The following is a 25,375-nucleotide window of genomic DNA, read 5'->3' as shown; positions in this document are numbered from 1 at the left end:
AACGACAAAAAACGTACGTTTAACAGATATGTACCGGATAATTAACAGATATTACCGTGCCAGTAACGGACTTCTACAGGATAAAAGGCAGTGTAACGCATTAGTACCGGACAGAATGTTCTCGCACTTTTGTATACATTAGCTGTCCGTTATTATCTGTTGAAGATGTGTTAGGTGTCTGGAACGGTGCGAGTAACGGACTTCTACCCGATAAAACGGCAGTGTAACGCATTAGTACCAGACAAAACGTTAACGCACTTGTGTATACGTTAGCTGTCCGTTATTATCTGTTCAACATGGGTTAGGTGTCCGGAACGGTGCGGTTTATCCGTTGCAAGTCTGGTATTAGTCCGGTAGTTGTCCGGTGGTGGACCAGGATAACCGGACATTAACGGACATAATCCGGATACGTACAGCAGGTGTAACGCACGAGTTCTGAACAAACCGTAAACTAACGTATGAAGACCGCACATCAAACGGAGGTCTCTGTCCGTTTTATCCGGTGGAAAATTTTGAACATGCTCAAAACTTCCCAACGAACGGAACGGATGTTACCTGACATCGTCAAACAAGGAGCGGATTCACCAGATATGAAATGGGCATTAAACAGATAAGAACGGACACGAACGGATAAAGTGATTGTATGTTCGTTTCTTGTCCGTTACCTCGGTGTGACCGGGCCTTAAGCTCAAACTGCATTTGCTACTTTGAAGTCAATATATTTTATAATACAAGTTTCGTTTTTTTAACGTCACCATTTTGGGATCTGAATAACAAATTAAACTTGACATTTATCCTTTTGGTGCGTCACTTCTATTCATTTATGACTATTTGTAATAACAACACTGCTTAAACTGATAAAGGGTGCGATTTTATTTCACTTGTTTAAAAAAGATGATTTGACTACACGTTCAACATGTAATCTTGTACTTTGTAGCTTGCGACCCAAACCGGTACCGTTCGCAGAAACTTTGACCCGGATCCGCGGGTCATTTTTTCACCCGCTGATTCAGGTTTTTTCGGGTACCCGTTTGAGCACTACTTGTTGCTTGTTATGCTCTCAGCTTACTGGACTCTGCAGCTATAAATAAAAAACTTTAGTTAAATGAGTCTAATAAGTTAATTAGAAAGCTAGGACACTCCTGTGGTCCTTTTATACTTATGACATACGCCAAAGCCCATTGCCCAAGTCAACACAAGACTGACTTAATAATTGAGTCATTGACATTGACTCACTGACAATAGTGACATGACTGAGTGAGCAGATGAGAGAACCTGATCATTGATTCATACCTTTATTTGTTGAAATTTATACCATGCTTCAACGAATATTGGATATATAAAGAATATGTTGATGTTTGTTTTACCTTAATACAGTATAATCTTGCGTTTTCCAGTAAGCTACCAATTAAATATATTAATTGTGCTTGGTTGGTGAAGTGGACAGTTTGGTGGTAATGTTGCCTCCGTTTGTTTACAAAAAAAGAGTAGGTCAAGGGAGGTAAATGGAAGTGCGTCACCATTTTCTATTTTTAGACACGACTACGTATTGCTTAATGTGATGAAACGCACGCAAAACGTTTGTTTACGAATTGTCGGCACGGACTACTTCTTCTCCCAAAATAGAGATGTCCGGAGGCCCGAACACAATTTTTTATCTCAAGCCGGACATAACCAGTTAAAACTGGAGTTTTCCACTGATGTATATTATTCGGAAACCTGTTGATATCTAACAAAAAAAACACTTTAAAATGTTAAATATCTGTATAATAATCGTTTTAAAAAAAGATTTTAACTGTACGTAAATTTTACTTTAAAGATACAATAAATTAGACTAAGAACTGGACATGTATGTAGAAATTAAATAAAGAAATACTATTGATAATTGATCAATGGTTATTAAACACGCTAATCAGCAAACTACTCAAATATCCAAACGATGTACGTTTTATCTATAAATAAAGTACCCCGGTATATAACGTACGTTTATTCGATGGGAACAGACTGATAATGTACGTATTGGTTTATAAATAACAAATAAATTAATTAAGCATAGAAGTACATATAATATATGTACATGTGTATATAACAAGTATATGAAGATAATTTTGCCATATATTTTCTCTTTTGAAATTTGTAAAAAAATAAACTTATTATATAAAATAATATCTTAATTTTAGAGAATATCTTTTATTTTACAGAAGCGCTTATATATATGAGCAGTATTTTTTTACATGAAGTTATTCTGGATAATCATTTAAAAATCACACTGTCATGAAAATGCTGTACTCTTTTTCCATTATTTAGATCTCAACCTTTTGTTAGCTGATTACCCAAACTGCCAAGGCGTTGACAGACAGATTATAGCCATATGACAGCTGTTGCTCATTGTTTATCGTACTGATAATCTCATCTCATGTCTAGAATGTTGTCCCTTGTGTTGTTTTGTTTTTATCTGAAAACATGGCGCCGTTGTATTTTTTAACAATGAAACAATTTAGATATTTATTTTACAAAGATGCATTCGCAATATTGAATGGTTCTCAAGCACAAAATAGCAGAAAAAAATCCCACAGATAAAACACAAAGAGCAACAACAAACAACAGTTAAAAATGAATTACACTCTTCTCCGTCGCTATGTTATGAAGTAATAATGTTAGTTCAATAAATGTCCACAACTTAAAGACTTTCGTTCTCAAATGTGTCAAATTTGGTAAATTAGTACAAAAATAGCGATATATTGCTATATAATATCTTTGTTGTATAACTTAATTTATAATTGTCTATGCGTGTATACATGCCCCCCCCCCCCCCCCCCCGCCCCCCGTAAACCGTAAACGCAGAACATTATGGTCCGGCACGCAAAACAAGAGAAAAAATCCGTTTTTCGTACGCAAAACTGTAAATTATCACTTTCTGTTTTGTTTTATCAGAACCGGCTTCATAGCCTAAGTGTATTATCAGTGTTTGTATTTCTGTGCAGTAACAGTCACTCATCAATGAGTTAAGACAAGGAAAATGTTAAAGAATATCAGATGTCGCTTTGAAAGTTGTAGTGTTTTTGAGCATCGTATTTTCGATGTATTTATCTAAATAAAACATAAACATTACTATGTACACAGTACAACTTAAAGTGACGTTTTGAGCATATAATATTTGAAGACAAACGCTTAATACACCGATACGCGGTATCCCCAGTATATAAGTAAGTTCTTACAGTAAATGTTTTTCTTTCTATAATCAAGTTTATGTCACGCGTACGTTGTGCGCGTGTTTAACTTAAAAATTTAAAACATAATGTAAGGCTTGGTTTACAGTGTGTTTTTTTCTTCTTTTTTTTTAACGCAGTGGCCAGTGTAAAATTAAGGCAGTACGCATAGTCTGAATTAAGAATTGCGCAGTACACACAGGTAAATGGCCCGATTGGCCATCGTCGGCTCGGGTACGTCTTAAATGTACCCAGGGTACTCTTAAGTATACTTTATTGTGCCCTGGGTACGGAAAATATACCAACACGTACCCGGCAAATTAAGACTGTACCCGAGCACATCCCCCCCCCCCCCAAAAAAAAAATCCGATGTCGTAAAACGCACTACGGAATACAAAACAAATTTCTATTTGAACAAAACCTGCATCGACATGCTTTTTTTTAGTAGGAGTTTCGATAATAAAGAGGTCATTTTTACAGAAGAAAGACATAAATATGAACATACTTAATTTGAGAAAAAGCCGACAACGACCAATTTAGCGTTAGAATTCCCGGGTACGTTTCAGTATAGTTTCCGAACCCGGGGAGACACATATATATATATAAGTGGTAATGGGTCGGGGTTGTGAGGGGGGGGGGGGTGGGTGGGTGGGGGGGTCATCCTCATAATTGTGCAAAAGTCTGTCAATAAAAAAGGTTAAATAGATGATTCTGGAACGGGCCTCAAATTATGTGCTTAAAAAAACAGGTCTCCTTCTCAGTCGTGATTTTAGTTAAAATCGATTTCTATTGAAAATACACATATTTTTGAACATGAATATTGTTTTAGTTATTAAATTTAACCGATTATGTCCCAGTTATAAATAATTCATATTGCTTAAGCATAGATCTATTTTTATGCGCGATATGTTGTTGTTAGGCCGACGCGCATGAATATCAGGGTATATAGACGCGCCCACAACAACATTTACGTCATTAACAGAAGAAGATACGATGCGGAACGACGCTACATAAACAGATAAGTCGTCAGCCATATTGGATTTTGAGAAAATTTTATTTTCTATTGTAGTTAACTATTATTTTTCGAGTGTTTATTAAGTTATTTAACAAACTATAATGGGATACATATCAATCAGCGAGTGTAAGGTTTCCAAACCTAGAAAAAGTGACTTTTGTGGAGTATTTTCTAAGTTGATTATTAAGGCTGAAAAGAAAAAAATGTCTGCTCAGAACTACCGTATGTATGCGCTTTTACAATCGACCATATCTCGATTAAAGATGGACGATGATTTGTATAAATTACACAAACTCATAAAGCGTTGTAAATCCACGACAAATGGTATTGAAAAGGTTTCAACTGATGGGAAGGTTGCTGTTGGTGACGACGTGGAGGATTGTGACGTTCCTGATCCGTTACAGCTTGGCACATTTTTTGATCGGTTGAAGTCGGTCAATGTTGATTCTTCTTCACAACCTGGTCATTCCTGATGTGCAGTTCCGGTTTTGCTGGGTTCTCTGGTGCTCGTTCTTACGGATGGTGTTCATTTTTGTCTGTGATAAATCAGTTGGCAGCTTCATTTGCTTGATTGCGGTTGCCGCGCTGGCAATGTATGTTGGGAATTCTTGTAATGTTTGTAATTGAATTTCATGCAATTTATTGTTGGATTATTGAGATAATTTGGTTTTGTATTGTCATTATTTGGAGTGATCTCATTGTCTAGTTTAATGTAATGGATATATGCTTATAAGTCTTAACGAATAAAATTACATTGAAAGTTGGATAGTACCAAGTGTTAAAATCTTTCTTACAAATGTAGTCTTACCCAAATGAGTTATGTTCACAAGAGGTAAAAGCTTGTTTCTTTAATTATTAAGATGAAATTATCAAGCGGACCTAAGTTTTTGCTGAACATTACTACTTTGGGTGAAGTACATTTTTAAAGATTTGATCTTCAGATTTTTCAGTCCGAACTGGAAGAGTAAGGGCATTAAGATGCAGTTGGAAAAGGAACCAGTGAGCACTCCATAACCATGGGTATCAGTGCAACTAATGTTCACTTGAACGATTTCCAGTCGTTACACCCCCTGGACGTTACACCCCTGGTCATTACACCCACCAAGCCTGGTCATTACACCCACTAAGCCTGGACATTACACCCACCAAGATATTGATTAGATTAGAAAGGTGTTATCAACTTATGAACCACTAATTGGATTTGTCATGTAAGATGACACTGATGAGATTAATGGTTGCTCAAATTATTTAATGACTGTAACAATATGCATCTAAATAATAAATACTTTTTTTCAAGAATATACAGACAGAAAAAACTTGAAGAAATAAAAATAAAGATAAATAAAATAAATATTTAGAATAAACAAAACACAATCTTAATTCATATACATTTATTTTTATTTCACCATAATGTAATAATATGCATCTACATCATAAATAATTTTTTCAAGAATATACAGACAGAAAAAACTTTGAAAACAAAATAAAATAATGATAAATACAATAATTATTTAGAATAAACAAAACACAATCTTAATTCATATACATTTATTTTTATTTTACCATAATGTTATAATATGCATCTAAATCATAAATAATTTTTTCAAGAATAATCAGACAGAAAAAACTTTGAAATTGAGTATTGACCGGGCTGGCGGTAAATACCCGGTTAAATACAAAGTAAGTACTGGTCATTACTGGGTATTACTGATCAATACTGGTCGTTTGAAAATTATAGCATTTAAACATCACAAAAGAAGATTTTAATCTAATACGATATTAAATCAATCATTATTCTGAAATTGATACGTTTTTTTTGTAAGTAATTTATTGTAAAAAAAATCTTTAAAGCTATAAAAAATAATTCTTTATTATTTTTGGAAACGGCCTCAAATATATAAGGACTAAGGCAATATCTTTATCTCAGTGTATCACATCTGTTACTTAAGTTTTATTACTATTGTAGTAACCATAGTATTTCACTTATCTATTGATATATCTATTTGATTAGCAGTGCATAAAATGCATGCAGTGTTATGTCTCTGATATTGACAATGAAGCAAATCTTCCCTTAGGCTATTTCATATCACTCAAACAAAAGGAGGTAACTTGCTATTAATTTAAAGCAAGTATTAATAAAGTAAAAATATCCTATATCTGTTGGTTTCAGTTAGTTTGTTAGATATTGAAATAGAAGTAACATATTGTCACAGTATGATATATAAAATTTTACTGCATACTTTAAAGTGACAGTTGTTTTATTAATTATAATATCATTAAACTTTAAAGTCAGAATTGATAATGAGGGATCATTGAAGAAATCCTTTTTTATATTGAAACACAATTAACAGGAATCTGTCACTTAGTGTAGCAATCAAAGCATGTTTTCACAGTTTATGGGAGGGCCCTAATTGGCAATAGTCTGTGTATCTTTTATGGCCCCTAATAAACAGTTAGAGGGTCTTTGTCTGGCCCTAATGTGGCCCAAATAGGTACAATGTTTATCTAAGTGGCCCAGTGTTTGGCCCAGTGTTACTGTTAGTTTTACAAACTGTGTTTCATAAATGATGACACAAAACTGTGTCAATGATTTAAAACACTAAATTGGGGCATGAGTCTTAATGCAACATAAGATAAACTTAATTATTTGTATGACAACAAAAATATATATTACATGTATAATCCCTCATGTCTCTACCCATTTCCTTTTTCCTGCATAAATACCATTCTGTTACATATCATATCATATTTTTAGAAAAATTATATTTTTGTTAATAAAATGTAAATCATAAGACAATTAAATTGAATTTTATTTATGTAAAAATAAGAAAGTATTAAATTAGGATTCCAAACTTTCCACATGATGTAGTTGATTAAAATGTAACAAATAGTTATCTAATTATTAAAAATTAATGGATATGTTTTTATAGAGACTAATAATTATATAAGTTATATAATTGTGTAGGTTAAAGTTTATAAATGAGTATTTACAAAAATAAATTGGTCAAGAATGGGGCAGCTAATAAGCTTAAACCAAGTTGGTGTTTTAAATTATTTATCAGTTACAAGACCATTTGATAAAAACGGAAAATGCCCTAAGGTCCAAAATCGCATGATGTCATGGAGCTCAAATGATCTAGAATGTTTATAATAGGAAGAAGAAAATGACTTACCAGTATCACCACATCTAATATGCTGCCATAATCCACAATTATCACATGAAACAGCAAAATCAGAACTATTAACACGCTTTTTTTTACAATTTGAATCAATACACCAAAATATTTGTTTTGGGGGCATTTTGACAGAGTAACAATATATACCTATAGTATGATATTCTCTAAAATTGTTCTGGTATATATGGGGACAATGAGTAAAAACAATTTGCATTGAGTATTTGTCTTATTAACTTTGTTACGTTTGATGTTTTGATATTCTTTTGCCACGACATAAAGATGCAATATTCTTTAGTATTCATAAAATCAAACAACAACATCTTCAAATGAATTTTAATAATAATGGTGTGAACAAACTCCTTTAATTTTAGGTGTTATTATTACACTTTGATTATTAACAAATTATTTGAAAAGATCAAAGAAAAATGTTTTTCACACCAAAAAATTGTTATTTCCCAATTAACACTGCACATCAATAAGACAGACATTCAGACAAACAAACAATAAAAAAACACTTGGACAGACCCCCATTGGACACACATGGTAGGTGTGATCACACCTTAGGAACCTAATCAATTATGTTTACATCTTGGTGGGTGTAATGTCCAGGCTTGGTGGGTGTAATGACCAGGCTTGGTGGGTGTAATGACCAGGGGTGTAACGTCCAGGGGGTGTAATGACTGGACACCACTTGAACTAAGCTGCTTGTTCTGCAATCTTAACATTGTTAACTAATGAAACCACACAACATGCATGCCACATTACAATCTTTACACCAGTATACCATATAATGTCTTAGTCACTGAATAAGAAAATGAAACCAATGGTTAACACATAGTCTTCATATACAAATAATGTCATAGATATATCTTATTGTATTTGCATGAAAGTTAAAAAAAACTCTGAATGGTTATGCTTTTCGATTTGAAAACCTTTTAACAACGACATTTACCATTATGGGTTTGGATTGAGATTTGTATCCATTACAGATGTTAAGCTGCAAATGCGTTAGATATTGAAACTGCTGTTCCATTGAACAACTTGATGGTTCAAGACCAAAGGCTGGTGGTACTGGTTCATATTGTTGGACTTCATTAATTTCAGTATGATACAAAACACCTACTGAATGTAATAAGTCATGTAACCGACATTTTTATACATTTTTACTTTTTTCCATTTTTGTGTTTATTAAGGTGACATACATCAACTGTTAAAATATTAAGTCAACCTTTTTGGTAAAAATAATGTTTTTATCAAATTTTCGAAATTGACATAACAAACGCATGTCATTTTCTGAATGTAAAAAGTAGCGTAACTGACATTTTGTTAAATTTTCAGGAGAAGCAAAAATATGTTTTATTAAAATAATAAACATTTCTGTATTCAAATTTTCTGATAAGTATTATAATAACACTTGAAAAACAAAACAAAACTCAAAATTGATGTCTTTTTTAAAACAATCAAAATTTAAGAAAGGAGCAGTTATCATAATTTCAACACTGAAATATTTTGAGCGCAAAAAATAACGTAAGTGCTCTTACTGTATTTTGGAAAATGTCTGAAAATATGCTTTCCTGTACAATTCACAAAATGTCAGTAACCCTAGTTATTACATTCAGTAGACGAAAAGCGTGTCGTTATTTTGTGATAAAAGTGTTTATATTGTTTTTGAACTGTGCACTCAGAAAATTGATATTCTAAGGCAACCTTGGAGCTTACAACTTCAATGTAAAATATTAAGATCACCAACACGTGCAGGTTATGTATAATTGATGTTAACCTGTGCAGTTTTTTTAGCCTGGACTAGTTTTAAAAGCAATTGCCTAAAATAGTTTAAATAATATATAACTTAGTTTGCAGGGAAGGGATGCAATATTTTACATTACAGATTACATTGGCGTAGGGTTTATTCTGTTCCAACCATCCAGTCTCTATGGCAGAACCTGACAAGCAAGCAAGCACAAAGACCTGCCGTTTGAGAAATAGTAAAGTTTGTTAAAACAAAAATTGTACTTTTGAAAAGTGTATGACCTCAACTGGTAAACTTTGGGAAACAATTTTGTTACGATTTATATTAAAACCAAAAGAACAACACCATGACACATTTTTTTTTAGATTTCATATTAATTAAATGTTTGCAGTTGAGATTCATTACTTTGGCAAAAAATATTTCGTGACAAAGTTTGTAAATACTACGCCATTTAAAACATCATATAGGGGAATGCTCAGTGTATTAGACATCTCAAAACATTATAATTTACAAGTGTTTTAAACTGGTTTGCTCTTGATATTAACTTTCCTAATCATGACACACAAACAAGATTTTTTTTTAGAAATAACTATTGAAGACATGAGATGGGTCTGAAATAATATTGCATTGCAGATTGATTGAAAAAGGTGACAAAAGGTTTCATATAGCTCAATCCATTTTCAAATGCGTCACTTGAGGATTCCAAACAACTAACAATGACCTGTATCAGATAAGGACGTGGGAATGGACAGCAAGTAGATTTATAAGCAACGTTCTTTTGAGAATCCTTTCATGTGCATCTGATGTCAGTAAATATGGAATACTAAACAGGATACAAGTTTAAAATGGCACTGTATGGTGAAAAATACATCAACATGAAGAGCCAATAAACCAAAGTTTTTTTTTCAACCATGAGGGTTTGGCAGGGGAGATTCAATTTTAAGAAGTAATGAGAAAGGCTGATTAACAGAAATGGGTTAGAGCATGTACATCAAATCTTATCCAATCAGCAAGGAATTGGAAACTTGCCTAAGCTGTTTCTCTAGTCTTACAACAATAGTTACTAGTTTGCCAAACAATAAGTAAACCAGGCATTTTTAAATCACCATGAGGGTCGAAAAGACAGTTAATTTCAGATAGTTTGTGAAGGCCTGATGGACAAAAAAGAAGTTTTCATGTGGTTGGATCTATATCCCGAAATACACTTTAGGATTTCAAAGGTAACGTGAAATTAAAGAGATTTTTAATTTGTAGCAAATTGCAATCTAATGGATTTTTAATCTGTATCTGCATGTATATATAATAATGTCTGTTGGTACAGGGAAGGCTTAACAGAATAGAAATCTAAAATATTACTTATTATCATATGAATCTCATATTTTATCAGTTTTGTAATAAAAAAAAGTTATTTAGACCAAGGGACTTGGGGCGGGTAAGATTTCATTGCAGATAGTTGAGGCTAGCATTGTGATTGACAGAAAGGGACGAGTTCACTGGCTGCCTTCTAATGTGACTCGAGCAGTTCAAAGAAAGATTCCTGGTGTGGATACATACATGTAAAGGCTTTTGGAAATCTAAACCTCAAATGTTTCACCACTTCATATGTAATGGGCTATGCAACATAATAATATCAAAATCCTGTCCCATGCGGAGAAAGCAAGGTTTGTTTTGGTAAGCAGCTGTTATATTTTGCAACTATGTGCCGGGGTGGAAAGATTCAAGTTCACAACTTATGCCAACAAGAGAAGGGTACAAAATAAACGGAAAAAACGGTAACGGAGGATTGTTAATGGCAATCTGTTTAACCTTATGCTTAGAGATGTCAGCCAAAGAAGTTTACTTTTTAAGATATGAGGGGTTGGGGACACAGTTTTTTTTTTTTGCAGAATCACCTGACGGTATCAAGGCTTTTGATGTATACTAGACATAGAAAATACAATTGACTGTTTCCATACACAGTAGTGCAGTAGATATTCAAGGGATCTAAAATCCAACTTCTATTTAGAAGAATGAGGTTTGTTGGGGAATTTTTTTATGTTTTTTATTTTGAAGAAAAAGATGGAAATTACAACAAAAATACATTGACACAAGGAAGAAAACAGAATAGCAAAAATAAATAAACGCAAGCAACGATACATATCTGAAGGTGGTGATAACAGAAATGCATATCTGAAGGTGGTGATACATAGAAGCATAAAAATAAAGAATCATTAAAGTACATGTAACTTACTTTTAATATTAAATTTATTATTTGTGTCAATTCCTAAGTTGTTGATCATTTGAAAAGGATCAGGGGTGTGGGATACATTCATTCGTAGGATTTATTGTAAGGATTTTAAGTGAGGTGACGAAGGATTGCATGGAAAGGTGCGATGCTAGTGTACGAACAAGAACTTAAGATAATTGAGAACTTGTGTTACTAGGTTGCCATATAAGACCTAAAGTCAAACCATAAGGGAGGAGAGACATTGGTTGCTGGTAAGGGTCTGTTTTTAGGTTTGGAAAGACAATTTATCATTTTGAAACTTGATGGTGGGTGCCAGATGGGACAAAAACTGATTAACAGAATAGGTTTTCAACCGGTTTGGATTGTTACCTGGTTCGAAAGAAAGATACCATGACCAGTATGCATACAAGTAAAGACTGCAGGAAATTGTGTCTGTTTCACCAAATCAGCTTACCTACAATGTGATCAAAGCCGTGACATTTTAAAAGAACAGGTTTAAATCTACAAAAAATTAGTTGTAAGCTAGTCTTTAATGAGTTTTCAACCAAATAATTATTTTGGACCTTGATTGTGGGGGCTTGTATGATAACATTGCAGATGAGATAAAGCCTGTAACAGAAAGAATTTCCTGGAAAGAAAGGCTTTAACTACTAGCTTCTGACACAGCTTGATGTTTTGCGACAACACAAGTAAGGACTGCTGGAAACAAAAAACTAGTGTTTTCAACTTCTGGCTTCTTACGCAACTTGAGGTTTTGCCGAACATCCAAGTAAGAACCACTAGAAACAAAGACCTGGTGTTCCACCGTTGTCACCATGTGACATGTGGGACCTATTGCTAATCTCAATGTGTTTTCAACCAAAGAATTATTTTGAACGGTCACCCCAAGGTAGGGCCAGTATGATTTTGTTGCAGATGGGATAAAGACAAAAAAAAAAACAGGTTTTCATTTCTGGCTTCTGAAGTGACCTACTGTTATGCAAGTAAATATAAAAGTAAGGATTGCTGGATACTAAGTTCTCATGTTCAACCACTTGACCAGTAATTGGCCTTAGAAGATCCAAAATAAGTTCCATTTGGCAGAAGCAGTTTGTTGTGGTAAGGAGCTGTGACAAGTTTGAAACTGTGTGGTAGGGTAGATTTTTTTTATAACAGTTGATCATAACCTGATTGAATCAGAAACACACCTGCAAGTGATGATTTAAAAAAAAAACACTACTAGTGAGTTTTATCTGATAAATCTTTTTACATGATAGATTTTAGTCGACAACAAAAAACAAAGTTATTTTAAAGCAAGGAGGGGAAGGTAAGACATTTAATTGCAGAATGTGAGACAGAAACAGCGGTTTTCATGTGGCTGGATCATTGTCCTGATGTTTCACTTGAGGATTGACAAGAAAGGTATTATGACTATAAAGCAAGGACTGTATGACCTTTAAATCTTTTAGATGGTAAGCAATAATAAAGCAATGGTTGGCATGAAAAATGAAACATTAAATACGAGTTGAAGAGAAAATACTTAAACGGATATAAGTTTATTTTCACTGTAATTGTTCACAAAGAGGCTTCAACAAAAAAAGTAAGAAAAGATGTTTGTACATTATGGTAGGCATTGGGAAGATTTGCTGATGGTTCAGAAACTGATTACAGAATGAGAGGCCTTCAACTAACTTTGGATTGGATGTTACCCTTGTTTACAAAGAAAGATGCAGTAACCAGTACACATAATACGGACTGCAGGAAATGTTGACCTTGTGTTTCACCAAATTATCCACCTATAATTTGCTTGATGTGTTCCAAACTTGTACCATTTGAAAAGAGCAAGGTTACAATCTTCAAAAACTGAATGTTAAAAGAGCCTTAATGAGTTTCCATCCAAAGAACTATTTTTAACCTATCTTGAGGGTTGGGGCCAGTTTGATTTCATTGCAGATGGGATAAAGATTGAAAGCAAGGTTTTCAACTTCTGATGTGACTTTGGGTTTTGCCATAATACATACAAGTAAGGATCGCTGTATATGAACATCTTGTGTTCCACCAATTAACCAGTCATTGGCCTGACATGTTCCAATGGGCAAAAGCAGTTTGTTGTGGTAAGCAGATGTGAATGTTTTTAAGCTGTGTTGCGTATGAAAGGGAAACAATCATGACTGGTCATGATCATGCAAACTCATAATTGCACTTTAAATGTTTTATATGACCTAAAGACTGTTGAAAACTACAAAACAGGAGTCTTACATGTAAATAAAAAGTATTCATTTTGAACAATGAGGTATGTGCATGGAAAAATGCAATTGAATGCAGACTGTTTACAGAAAGAAATGTTTTCATCTGGCTCTTGATGTTACCTGAGGTTATCAAAGATTCCATGGCCTGTATTCTCTGAAGTTAGGACCGCAGGAGATCTTTGTTCCTCTACTGGACCTGTAATTGGCCTGCCCAGACCCAAAACCATCAATTTGGCAAGAGCACAATATTTTGTGGTAAGCAGCTTTTCAAAGTTTGAAACTGAGCACTTGGCAGAGAAGGAGATGCTATTTATCACTTATTTAGTACAACCTATTCCTCTTCAACTGATTGGCCTGTCAAAAGTCAAATCATCATTTGTACAGATTTTATCTCCTGATATGCTGTACAAAAAAGCAACAATTATCTGCATCTTCTTCTACAATTGATCTTTCCCTCTCAAACTGTTCAAATATCTGACTAGTTGCAGATGATTTTGATGCAATGATGGTGTGGGGGTGGAGTCTGGAAGATTATATAATTGCAGAAACTTCAAAAGCCTTAGACAGAAATTTTGGTTTGCGATGGCTGGATCAGTTTCCGTAGCGGTTACTTGAGGATTTAAAGAAAGGAACCATAACCTGGCCTAACAAGACCCCAAATGTAACCTTCGATCTTGAAATCTAAGGTTTGTTTCGGATGTCCAAAGCCCCAATCGTTCTCTGGAAGGGATTTATTGGTAACATAATGCATCAACTGGCCTCTTACGAGACCCTTGTTGAACAAAGATGTAATGGACTGTAAACCTACTAGTGAGGACCGCAGGAAATCTTGTGTTTAACTACATGTGTAATTGACCCTTCTAGAGTCAATCTGTATCCCAATTGGAAAGAATCTTTGGTAAGCAGCTTTTTAAGCTAAGGGTGAAAATTATGTTGTGTATACATTTCAAAATAGTTTGCAACTGATTTAATAAAATGTGCATGAAGGGATGCCCAAATTATCAGTGTACAATTTAAGCAAAGTATTATATTGAACAAAGAAGGTGGGGGTTTGGAAGTTTTGATTGCAGATGGATGTTTGCCATTACAAATACTGGCCTGTATTCATACATGCAAGGCCTGCAGAAAGCTGAGATCTGATGTTGACACGGGCCTTTTACATTTGGCAAGAGCAAAGTTTGTAATGGTAAGCACAGTTTTGAAACTGTAAGTTCGGAAGGAAAATTGAATTATCTGTTCACAACTGAGTCTGTGTCAACTGATCATGATTGGATGCATTGTCTACTGTTAAATGGATTGGTAAGCACTTTAGTTTGTTTCTAACTATCCAGGAAATTAACATGATATCCAGTATCAGAGGGGAGAAACTTAATCAAGTGATGTCATAAAAGTACTCTTCACAAAAATTTCAGGACTAGAGAAAAAAACAATAATTATAAGTTAAAACTTGCAATCTGTTCAAGTAAATATCTTCAGTTGCCTTCTAAAGAAGTATAAATAACCATTTTGAAGCAATTTGGGGAGTCGGGAAGACGAATTATTGCAGAATGCAAGACAGAAATGCAGGTTTTCACGTGGCTGAATCAGTTTCCTGATGCAAAGAAAGGTACCATGACTTGTATAGAGCAAGGACTGTAGGCAATTGACAGATTTGATTGGTAAGCAGTATCTTTTATTAACCTAAAGAATTGGACTTCTGATGCAAGTAGAAGAGGAAAGACCTAAGAAAAGTCCGAAATTGTACTCTAAAGACTAAGGTATGCCAATATTACCTGATGAGCCAACAACAACCATATAATTTGAAGTAAAGTTTAGACTGAATTTGAGTCTAAAATTCACATGCAGTTGTTAAATAAAGAAGTAAAGCGGTTATTTTGATAAGGCATGAGGATGATTTAATCGCAGTTGGAACAAAGATGGATAAAAACAGAAATAAGGTTTCTACTGGCTTCTGATGTGGCTGAAAGTTTTTCAAGAAAGATACCCTGCCCTGAATACAGATTAAGGACTAAAAGAAATCTTTATTTAGGTTGTGTTCTATCACTTCATTTGTAATTGGCCTTACAGGACATGAAACCTGCCCTGTTATGGAGAGAGGAAGGCATGGTGTGGTAAGCAGCTGTAAATGTTTGAAATGTTTTGTGTAGTCTAGATTTCATTATAGATCAAGTGATTCCAGTCATCTTTCAATGACCTGATGTCCCAATATCTCTCAACCTTAGGAGTGAAAGGTATTTGGTGTAAAATAAACCTTCGAATTTCACGTTGGGCGTTTAAGAAGACTCCAGTTCATTGCAGATTGTTTGGAAAAAACGTAGAGATCCAGAAATATATGTATTTAAGGCTTTGACACTTTCCTGGTGTTACCTGCGGATTACAAAGAACAGTACCATGACCTGTAAGTAAAGACTGATGGGAATTTCTGGACTGGATTGGAAGTTAAGAATATATTTGTTAAGAATTGTTCATCTGATGAAAAGCGTGAAGAACAAACAGACTAAAGTATGCAGGTCAGGCCCAGCTGATTCAAGAACTAACCATGGTAACTTCATTTTGTTGCTATTGGATGGACTATATTCAAACCCATGCCATTGGAAAAGAGCATAGATTTTTGTGGTAGGGCACTGTTAGTAGTTTAAACCATGCTTTTGGTAGGGATAATGAAACGATTTTTACAGTTTACACCTGATTTCTTGGCAACTGATAATGACCTGATGTCACAGCCCAATTATTCTTTGCAACATTGCAAGTCCTGATCTACTGGTAAATGTATTGGTAAGCAGTTTTGCTTCATTTACCCAAGAAATGAACATCAGAGGGGAAGATAGCATTTTATAAATGAAAAACAATTTCTTCTATTCAACTAGCCTATATTGTCCATGTTATGATACTTAACTGCAGTTCTTTAAATTGTTTAAAAGTGGAAATGGGTGGAAAAGCATTTCTTTACAGAGCAGAAAATGAAGTTATCTAATTGCCGCATGACTCCCTCATCAATTCCCGTCTGTTGAATGTCAGTGCATAGAAGTTCATTAATAAATGTTCCGACGAATTTTCTTCCTAACTTTGACGACCCTTTTTCACTGGTGACAATCCATTCAACGATTGGACCATTCAACCACTCATTTTCGTGGAGGTACTCAAGCGGATTGAAAAGGTATTGCATCACTGATGGTAATTCTGTACCTTGTCTGAGTATCGGCTGCAGCACAGTATTTGAATTAGTTAAGTGATTTTAAAATTGTAGTTTGCTAATTTTGAGATTAAATGTTGATCGTGCAATTATGTTTTTTAATGTGAGTTACTAAAGACAAGACTGTTTACTCAATGAAATTAACAATGTACTTCTTACATGTATGTGAATATGAAAGGGGTGGGGAAACATTTTCTATGTAGTAATTTGCAGAGACAAGAGGTGTCTTGAATGCTGTAAAAAGCCGTCTCCTAGACCTGTTAACAGAACGTCCACAGATCCCATTGGTAATCTAAAAGCCCTCAACAATATTGCCTCCTTGGGTGGTTCCTCGTCGCCATACTTGGACCTGTTTTGTCCGGACTATTAATGCCATCCAGCCCATCAGTTTTCTTGGGATACCCATTTGGACAGACTCCTGTTTCATATTTTGCTGTTAAAGGTATGCAACTATAATTTTGAAGTTTTAGCTGACAAAAAGATCTCACACATGGTTAAGAAGGATCAGAAAGATGATCAAGTTCAATTGACCTTCAAAAGAAAAAAAAGATTATAAAAGAAGCTAGACATTTATAAGTGAAGATGATATGCAATGTGTGTTTGAAAGAAAAGAAGGGGTTGGAGTAACATTCATTTGCAGCATAGACAAAGTAGTTTGTTAAATATAGAGCAAAGAGCTTGCAAAATGTTAATTTGAATAATCTGAATTCTGTGTAAAGGTTTGTTAACGTGATTTGTGATCATGATGATGTGGGATGTGGTGGGGAAAATTAGTTGCATTTACAGATTAAAGGTCATGAAAGGAGGAAAGCACTTAACAATAGCCACTAGGTTATATGGGCCTCGACTGATGGTCTAGTTTCAAGATGTGGGGAGGACCTGTTGTCCTGGCTCTGAAGTAGTCGCCTCAGAATGGTACAGATTGTGGAAGCTGGCAAAATTAGATGTTGTTTACCCTGCCTAGGTTGGTTTGGAGTGTATAAACCTGAAATCATTATGTTTAAGGTAGAGAACATAGTGTGTATATTTTTAACAACTGGATAAAGCATAGAAATACAATATAGAAATATTAAATGCAATTTTTAGAATGCAAAAGGATTACAGCACTTTTAAAGTCTGTCTTGGGAAAAGGGTGGGGTGGATAACATTTCCTTGCAGAGCAGACAATAGAGGAAGTCCCAAGATGCTTTATTAGCTCCGTGTGTACCCCTTGGCCTGTCGGAATGAGAGCTGAGAACCAGTCATCCCTCAACAAAATTGCCTCTTGATTTCTACATTGTGACAGCCCTTATCAACTCTGATGACTTCTGTGTCCATCATATAGTATTCGGACCAATAGTGTTTGTACCATTCAGGCAGTATGCAGCTATTATAGTGTAATGAATAAATTTTGAAATAATTTCAGTTGTAAAACCTCTTGAATCTGGGTAAAATGTTTTGCATTAGTCAAAATGCAATTTTAATCATTCATTGCAATTGTGTGGATGCGAAAGGACTAAAGATCTTTAAAATGGTTATTGTGAATGCGTGTGGTGGATAACATTTCTTTGCAGAGCAGGTTATTGAAGTCGTCCCAAGTTTCCATAGGAAGCTCCGTGTGTATCCCCTTGGCCTGTCTGAAAGAGAGCTGGGAACCAGTCATCCCTGTACAAAATTGCCTCTTAATTTTCACCTTATGACTGCCCTTATCACCCGAGATGACTCCTGTGTTCATCAGATAGGATTCGGACCAATTGGGCCACAGTGCAGCTTTCATGGTTTTGTGAATAAATTTGTTATTTTAATTTAATGTGAATTTAAATGTCTTTTGTCTACAGAAAAGGCGCTAAATGAGTCATAAAGCGCATTTTATAATATTCAATGCAATTGTTAGAATGCAAAAGGAATTGAGATCTTTCAAATGGATCAATGGAAAAAGGGTGGGGATAACGTTTCTTTGCAGAGCAGGTATTGGAAGTAGCCCAAAGTTGCTGTATCCCCCCTTGGCCTGCCTGAAACAGAACTGAGATCCAAACATCCCTCAACAAAACTGCCTCTTGATTTCTGCCTTGTAACAGATCTTATTACCTGTGACTTCTGTGTCCGTCATCATATAGGATTCAGACCAATAGGATTGGGATCATGCAGCTTTAACAGTATAATGAACAAATGAGTATAACTTATGTACTGGTAATTACTTGATATTGTCCTTATCAAATTAATTTAAATAGTGTTTTTATTAATTGGTTGTGCAAACAGTTTAACAAAAGTATACATGTAATCTTTCTTATTCAATTAATGAATTTTTATTCACATTATATTTTATTGAGCGCTGTAATTAGCAATTAAATACAGAATTTATTTATTTCAAATGGTTAATAAATGGGGAGGGCTGGAGAAACGTTTGTTTACAGTAATTTTGCAGATTATTAAATGGCAGTATCCCAAAGAGAAGTATAATTCTACATGTTCATCACCATGGCCTGAATGTAGAATATCAACTTGTGGGAGTTGGTCTCCGAATATCCCGCTCAACTAAAATGGCTGTTGGTTTCTACCATTTCACCATCTGGAATCACCTCCTGACCCTTGTCTGACCATCTTGGGGTCCTGCGTGGGGCAATGGCTGTTGACCAGCTTCATCCAGGCATCTGTTTTCTGAGCGAGTTTCTCAAGATGTCCCCACGTCTTGCCCATCAACATGTCTGATTTTTTTACCTTTTACCCCTTTTGGCGAGGCCCGAGTGGAATGATTGCCCTTTATTTGCAACCGTGTGGTAACTATAAAAAAAGTGGTTAGTTGTGTGTATTTTTTTATATGGAAGATAGCATTTTATAAATGAAAAACAATTTTTTCTATTCAACTAGCCTATATTGTCCATGTTATGATACTTAACTGCAGTTCTTTAAATTGTTTGAAAGTGGGAATGGGTGGAAAAGCATTTCTTTACAGAGCAGAAAATGAAGTTATCTAATTGCCGCACGACTCCCTCATCAATGCCCGTCTGTTGAATGTCCATGCATAGAAGTTCATTAACAAATGTTCCGACGAATTTTCTTCCTAACTTTGACGACCCTTTTTCACTTGTGACAATCCATTCAACGATTGGACCATTCAACCACTCATTTTCGTGGAGGTACTCAAGCGGATTGAAAAGGTATTGCATCACTGATGGTAATTCTGTACCTTGTCTGAGTATCGGCTGCAGCACAGTATTTGAATTAGTTAAGTGATTTTAAAATTGTAGTTTGCTAATTTTGAGATTAAATGTTGATCGTGCAATTATGTTTTTTAATGTGAGTTACTAAAGACAAAGACTGTTTACTCAATGAAATTAACAATGTACTTCTTACATGTATGTGAATATGAAAGGGGTGGGGAAACATTTTCTATGCAGTAATTTGCAGAGACAAGAGGTGTCTTGAATGCTGTAAAAAGCCGTCTCCTAGACCTGTTAACAGAACGTCCACAGATCCCATTGGTAATCTAAAAGCCCTCAACAATATTGCCTCCTTGGGTGGTTCCTCGTCGCCATACTTGGACCTGTTTTGTCCAGACTATTAATGCCATCCAGCCCATCAGTTTTCTTGGGATACCCATTTGGACAGACTCCTGTTTCATATTTTGCTGTTAAAGGTATGCAACTATAATTTTGAAGTTTTAGCTGACAAAAAGATCTCACACATGGTTAAGAAGGATCAGAAAGATGATCAAGTTCAATTGACCTTCAAAAGAAAAAAAAGATTATAAAAGAAGCTAGACATTTATAAGTGAAGATGATATGCAATGTGTGTTTGAAAGAAAAGAAGGGGTTGGAGTAACATTCATTTGCAGCATAGACAAAGTAGTTTGTTAAATATAGAGCAAAGAGCTCGCAAAATGTTAATTTGAATAATCTGAATTCTGTGTAAAGGTTTGTTAACGGGATTTGTGATCATGATGATGTGGGATGTGGTGGGGAAAATTAGTTGCATTTACAGATTAAAGGTCATGAAAGGAGGAAAGCACTTAACAATAGCCACTAGGTTATATGGGCCTCGACTGATGGTCTAGTTTCAAGATGTGGGGAGGACCTGTTGTCCTGGCTCTGAAGTAGTCGCCTCAGAATGGTACAGATTGTGGAAGCTGGCAAAATAAGATGTTGTTTACCCTGCCTAGGTTGGTTTGGAGTGTATAAACCTGAAATCATTATGTTTAAGGTAGAGAACATAGTGTGTATATTTTTAACAACTGGATAAAGCATAGAAATACAATATAGAAATATTAAATGCAATTTTTAGAATGCAAAGGGATTACAGCACTTTTAAAGTCTGTCTTGGGAAAAGGGTGGGGTGGATAACATTTCCTTGCAGAGCAGACAATAGAGGAAGTCCCAAGATGCTTTACTAGCTCCGTGTGTACCCCTTGGCCTGTCGGAATGAGAGCTGAGAACCAGTCATCCCTCAACAAAATTGCCTCTTGATTTCTACATTGTGACAGCCCTTATCACCTCTGATGTCTTCTGTGTCCATCATATAGTATTCGGACCAATAGTGTTTGTACCATTCAGGCAGTATGCAGCTATTATAGTGTAATGAATAAATTTTGAAATAATTTCAGTTGTAAAACCTCTTGAATCTGGGTAAAATGTTTTGCATTAGTCAAAATGCAATTTTAATCATTCATTGCAATTGTGTGGATGCGAAAGGACTAAAGATCTTTAAAATGGTTATTGTGAATGCGTGTGGTGGATAACATTTCTTTGCAGAGCAGGTTATTGAAGTCGTCCCAAGTTTCCATAGGAAGCTCCATGTGTATCCCCTTGGCCTGTCTGAAAGAGAGCTGGGAACCAGTCATCCCTGTACAAAATTGCCTCTTAATTTTCACCTTATGACTGCCCTTATCACCCGAGATGACTCCTGTGTTCATCAGATAGGATTCGGACCAATTGGGCCACAGTGCAGCTTTCATGGTTTTGTGAATAAATTTGTTATTTTAATTTAATGTGAATTTAAATGTCTTTTGTCTACAGGAAAGGTGCTAAATGAGTCATAAAGCGCATTTTATAATATTCAATGCAATAGTTAGAATGCAAAAGGAATTGAGATCTTTCAAATGGATCAATGGAAAAAGGGTGGGGATAACGTTTCTTTGCAGAGCAGGTATTGGAAGTAGCCCAAAGTTGCTGTATCCCCCATTGGCCTGCCTGAAACAGAACTGAGATCCAAACATCCCTCAACAAAACTGCCTCTTGATTTCTGCCTTGTAACAGATCTTATTACCTGTGACTTCTGTGTCCGTCATCATATAGGATTCAGACCAATAGGATTGGGATCATGCAGCTTTAACAGTATAATGAACAAATGAGTATAACTTATGTACTGGTAATTACTTGATATTGTCCTTATCAAATTAATTTAAATAGTGTTTTTATTAATTGGTTGTGCAAACAGTTTAACAAAAGTATACATGTAATCTTTCTTATTCAATTAATGAATTTTTATTCACATTATATTTTATTGAGCGCTGTAATTAGCAATTAAATACAGAATTTATTTATTTCAAATGGTTAATAAATGGGGAGGGCTGGAGAAACGTTTGTTTACAGTAATTTTGCAGATTATTAAATGGCAGTATCCCAAAGAGAAGTATAATTCTACATGTTCATCACCATGGCCTGAATGTAGAATATCAACTTGTGGGAGTTGGTCTCCGAATATCCCGCTCAACTAAAATGGCTGTTGGTTTCTACCATTTCTCCATCTGGAATCACCTCCTGACCCTTGTCTGACCATCTTGGGGTCCTGCGTGGGGCAATGGCTGTTGACCAGCTTCATCCAGGCATCTGTTTTCTGAGCGAGTTTCTCAAGATGTCCCCACGTCTTGCCCATCAACATGTCTGATTTTTTTACCTTTTACCCCTTTTGGCGAGGCCCGAGTGGAATGATTGCCCTTTATTTGCAACCGTGTGGTAACTATAAAAAAAGTGGTTAGTTGTGTGTATTTTTTTATATGGAAGATAGCATTTTATAAATGAAAAACAATTTTTTCTATTCAACTAGCCTATATTGTCCATGTTATGATACTTAACTGCAGTTCTTTAAATTGTTTAAAAGTGGGAATGGGTGGAAAAGCATTTCTTTACAGAGCAGAAAATGAAGTTATCTAATTGCCGCACGACTCCCTCATCAATGCCCGTGTGTTGAATGTCCATGCATAGAAGTTCATTAACAAATGTTCCGACGAATTTTCTTCCTAACTTTGACGACCCTTTTTCACTTGTGACAATCCATTCAACGATTGGACCATTCAACCACTCATTTTCGTGGAGGTACTCGAGCGGATTGAAAAGGTATTGCATCACTGATGGTAATTCTGTACCTTGTCTGAGTATCGGCTGCAGCACAGTATTTGAATTAGTTAAGTGATTTTAAAATTGTAGTTTGCTAATTTTGAGTTTAAATGTTGATCGTGCAATTATGTTTTTTAATGTGAGTTACTAAAGACAAGACTGTTTACTCAATGAAATTAACAATGTACTTCTTACATGTATGTGAATATGAAAGGGGTGGGGAAACATTTTCTATGCAGTAATTTGCAGAGACAAGAGGTGTCTTGAATGCTGTAAAAAGCCGTCTCCTAGACCTGTTAACAGAACGTCCACAGATCCCATTGGTAATCTAAAAGCCCTCAACAATATTGCCTCCTTGGGTGGTTCCTCGTCGCCATACTTGGACCTGTTTTGTCCAGACTATTAATGCCATCCAGCCCATCAGTTTTCTTGGGATACCCATTTGGACAGACTCCTGTTTCATATTTTGCTGTTAAAGGTATGCAACTATAATTTTGAAGTTTTAGCTGACAAAAAGATCTCACACATGGTTAAGAAGGATCAGAAAGATGATCAAGTTCAATTGACCTTCAAAAGAAAAAAAAGATTATAAAAGAAGCTAGACATTTATAAGTGAAGATGATATGCAATGTGTGTTTGAAAGAAAAGAAGGGGTTGGAGTAACATTCATTTGCAGCATAGACAAAGTAGTTTGTTAAATATAGAGCAAAGAGCTCGCAAAATGTTAATTTGAATATTCTGGATTCTGTGTAAAGGTTTGTTAACGTGATTTGTGATCATGATGATGTGGGATGTGGTGGGGAAAATTAGTTGCATTTACAGATTAAAGGTCATGAAAGGAGGAAAGCACTTAACAATAGCCACTAGGTTATATGGGCCCCGACTGATGGTCTAGTTTCAAGATGTGGGGAGGACCTGTTGTCCTGGCTCTGAAGTAGTCGCCTCAGAATGGTACAGATTGTGGAAGCTGGCAAAATTAGATGTTGTTTACCCTGCCTAGGTTGGTTTGGAGTGTATAAACCTGAAATCATTATGTTTAAGGTAGAGAACATAGTGTGTATATTTTTAACAACTGGATAAAGCATAGAAATACAATATAGAAATATTAAATGCAATTTTTAGAATGCAAAAGGAATACAGCACTTTTAAAGTCTGTCTTGGGAAAAGGGTGGGGTGGATAACATTTCCTTGCAGAGCAGACAATAGAGGAAGTCCCAAGATGCTTTATTAGCTCCGTGTGTACCCCTTGGCCTGTCGGAATGAGAGCTGAGAACCAGTCATCCCTCAACAAAATTGCCTCTTGATTTCTACATTTGTTGTGTGTATTTTTTTATATGGAAGATAGCATTTTATAAATGAAAAACAATTTTTTCTATTCAACTAGCCTATATTGTCCATGTTATGATACTTAACTGCAGTTCTTTAAATTGTTTGAAAGTGGGATGAAAGTGGGAATGGGTGGAAAAGCATTTCTTTACAGAGCAGAAAATGAAGTTATCTAATTGCCGCACGACTCCCTCATCAATGCCCGTCTGTTGAATGTCCATGCATAGAAGTTCATTCACAAATGTTCCGACGAATTTTCTTCCTAACTTTGACGACCCTTTTTCACTTGTGACAATCCATTCAACGATTGGACCATTCAACCACTCATTTTCGTGGAGGTACTCAAGCGGATTGAAAAGGTATTGCATCACTGATGGTAATTCTGTACCTTGTCTGAGTATCGGCTGCAGCACAGTATTTGAATTAGTTAAGTGATTTTAAAATTGTAGTTTGCTAATTTTGAGATTAAATGTTGATCGTGCAATTGTGTTTTTTAATGTGAGTTACTAAAGACAAGACTGTTTACTCAATGAAATTAACAATGTACTTCTTACATGTATGTGAATATGAAAGGGGTGGGGAAACATTTTCTATGCAGTAATTTGCAGAGACAAGAGGTGTCTTGAATGCTGTAAAAAGCCGTCTCCTAGACCTGTTAACAGAACGTCCACAGATCCCATTGGTAATCTAAAAGCCCTCAACAATATTGCCTCCTTGGGTTGTTCCTCGTTTTGGACCTGTTTTGTCCAGACTATTAATGCCATCCAGCCCATCAGTTTTCTTGGGATACCCATTTGGACAGACTCCTGTTTCATATTTTGCTGTTAAAGGTATGCAACTATAATTTTGAAGTTTTAGCTGACAAAAAGATCTCACACATGGTTAAGAAGGATCAGAAAGATGATCAAGTTCAATTGACCTTCAAAAGAAAAAAAAGATT

The 25,375-nt window shown here is 35.3% G+C and overlaps 1 protein-coding gene and 2 long non-coding RNA genes across 18 annotated transcripts in view; 1 reads left to right on the top strand and 2 right to left on the bottom strand.

The window, feature by feature from the left end:
* LOC127875116 (TPR repeat-containing protein DDB_G0287407-like) overlaps window positions 1-1,476 on the bottom strand; it is a 42,513-nt gene extending 41,037 nt beyond the window's left edge. For both annotated transcript variants that reach the window (XR_008047291.1, XM_052419938.1), the window contains exon 1: window positions 1,368-1,476. The gene's annotated coding sequence lies outside the window, so the exon portion shown is untranslated. The remainder of the gene's footprint in view (window positions 1-1,367) is intronic.
* A 16,002-nt stretch (window positions 1,477-17,478) lies between these two features.
* Window positions 17,479-25,375, top strand: part of LOC127875111 (uncharacterized) — a 36,068-nt gene continuing 28,171 nt past the window's right edge. For 14 of the 15 annotated variants that reach the window (XR_008047287.1, XR_008047280.1, XR_008047279.1 and 11 more), the window contains exon 1: window positions 17,479-20,691. This is a non-coding gene — a long non-coding RNA (uncharacterized LOC127875111). Of the gene's footprint in view, window positions 20,692-23,096; window positions 23,865-25,375 lie in introns of those variants that run through there. The other variant, XR_008047277.1, reaches the window with a different exon arrangement.
* LOC127875114 (uncharacterized) lies at window positions 20,416-24,297 on the bottom strand. Its single transcript, XR_008047290.1, has 2 exons — window positions 24,025-24,297; window positions 20,416-20,851 (listed from the first exon to the last, which is right to left on the bottom strand). It is a non-coding gene; the product is annotated as an uncharacterized LOC127875114 (long non-coding RNA).

Source organism: Dreissena polymorpha, chromosome 3, assembly GCF_020536995.1.
Source record: "Dreissena polymorpha isolate Duluth1 chromosome 3, UMN_Dpol_1.0, whole genome shotgun sequence".
NCBI lineage: Eukaryota > Metazoa > Mollusca > Bivalvia > Myida > Dreissenidae > Dreissena > Dreissena polymorpha.
The sequence above is the reverse complement of the archived record's forward strand: the minus strand, read 5'-3'. Positions and strand labels throughout refer to the sequence as shown.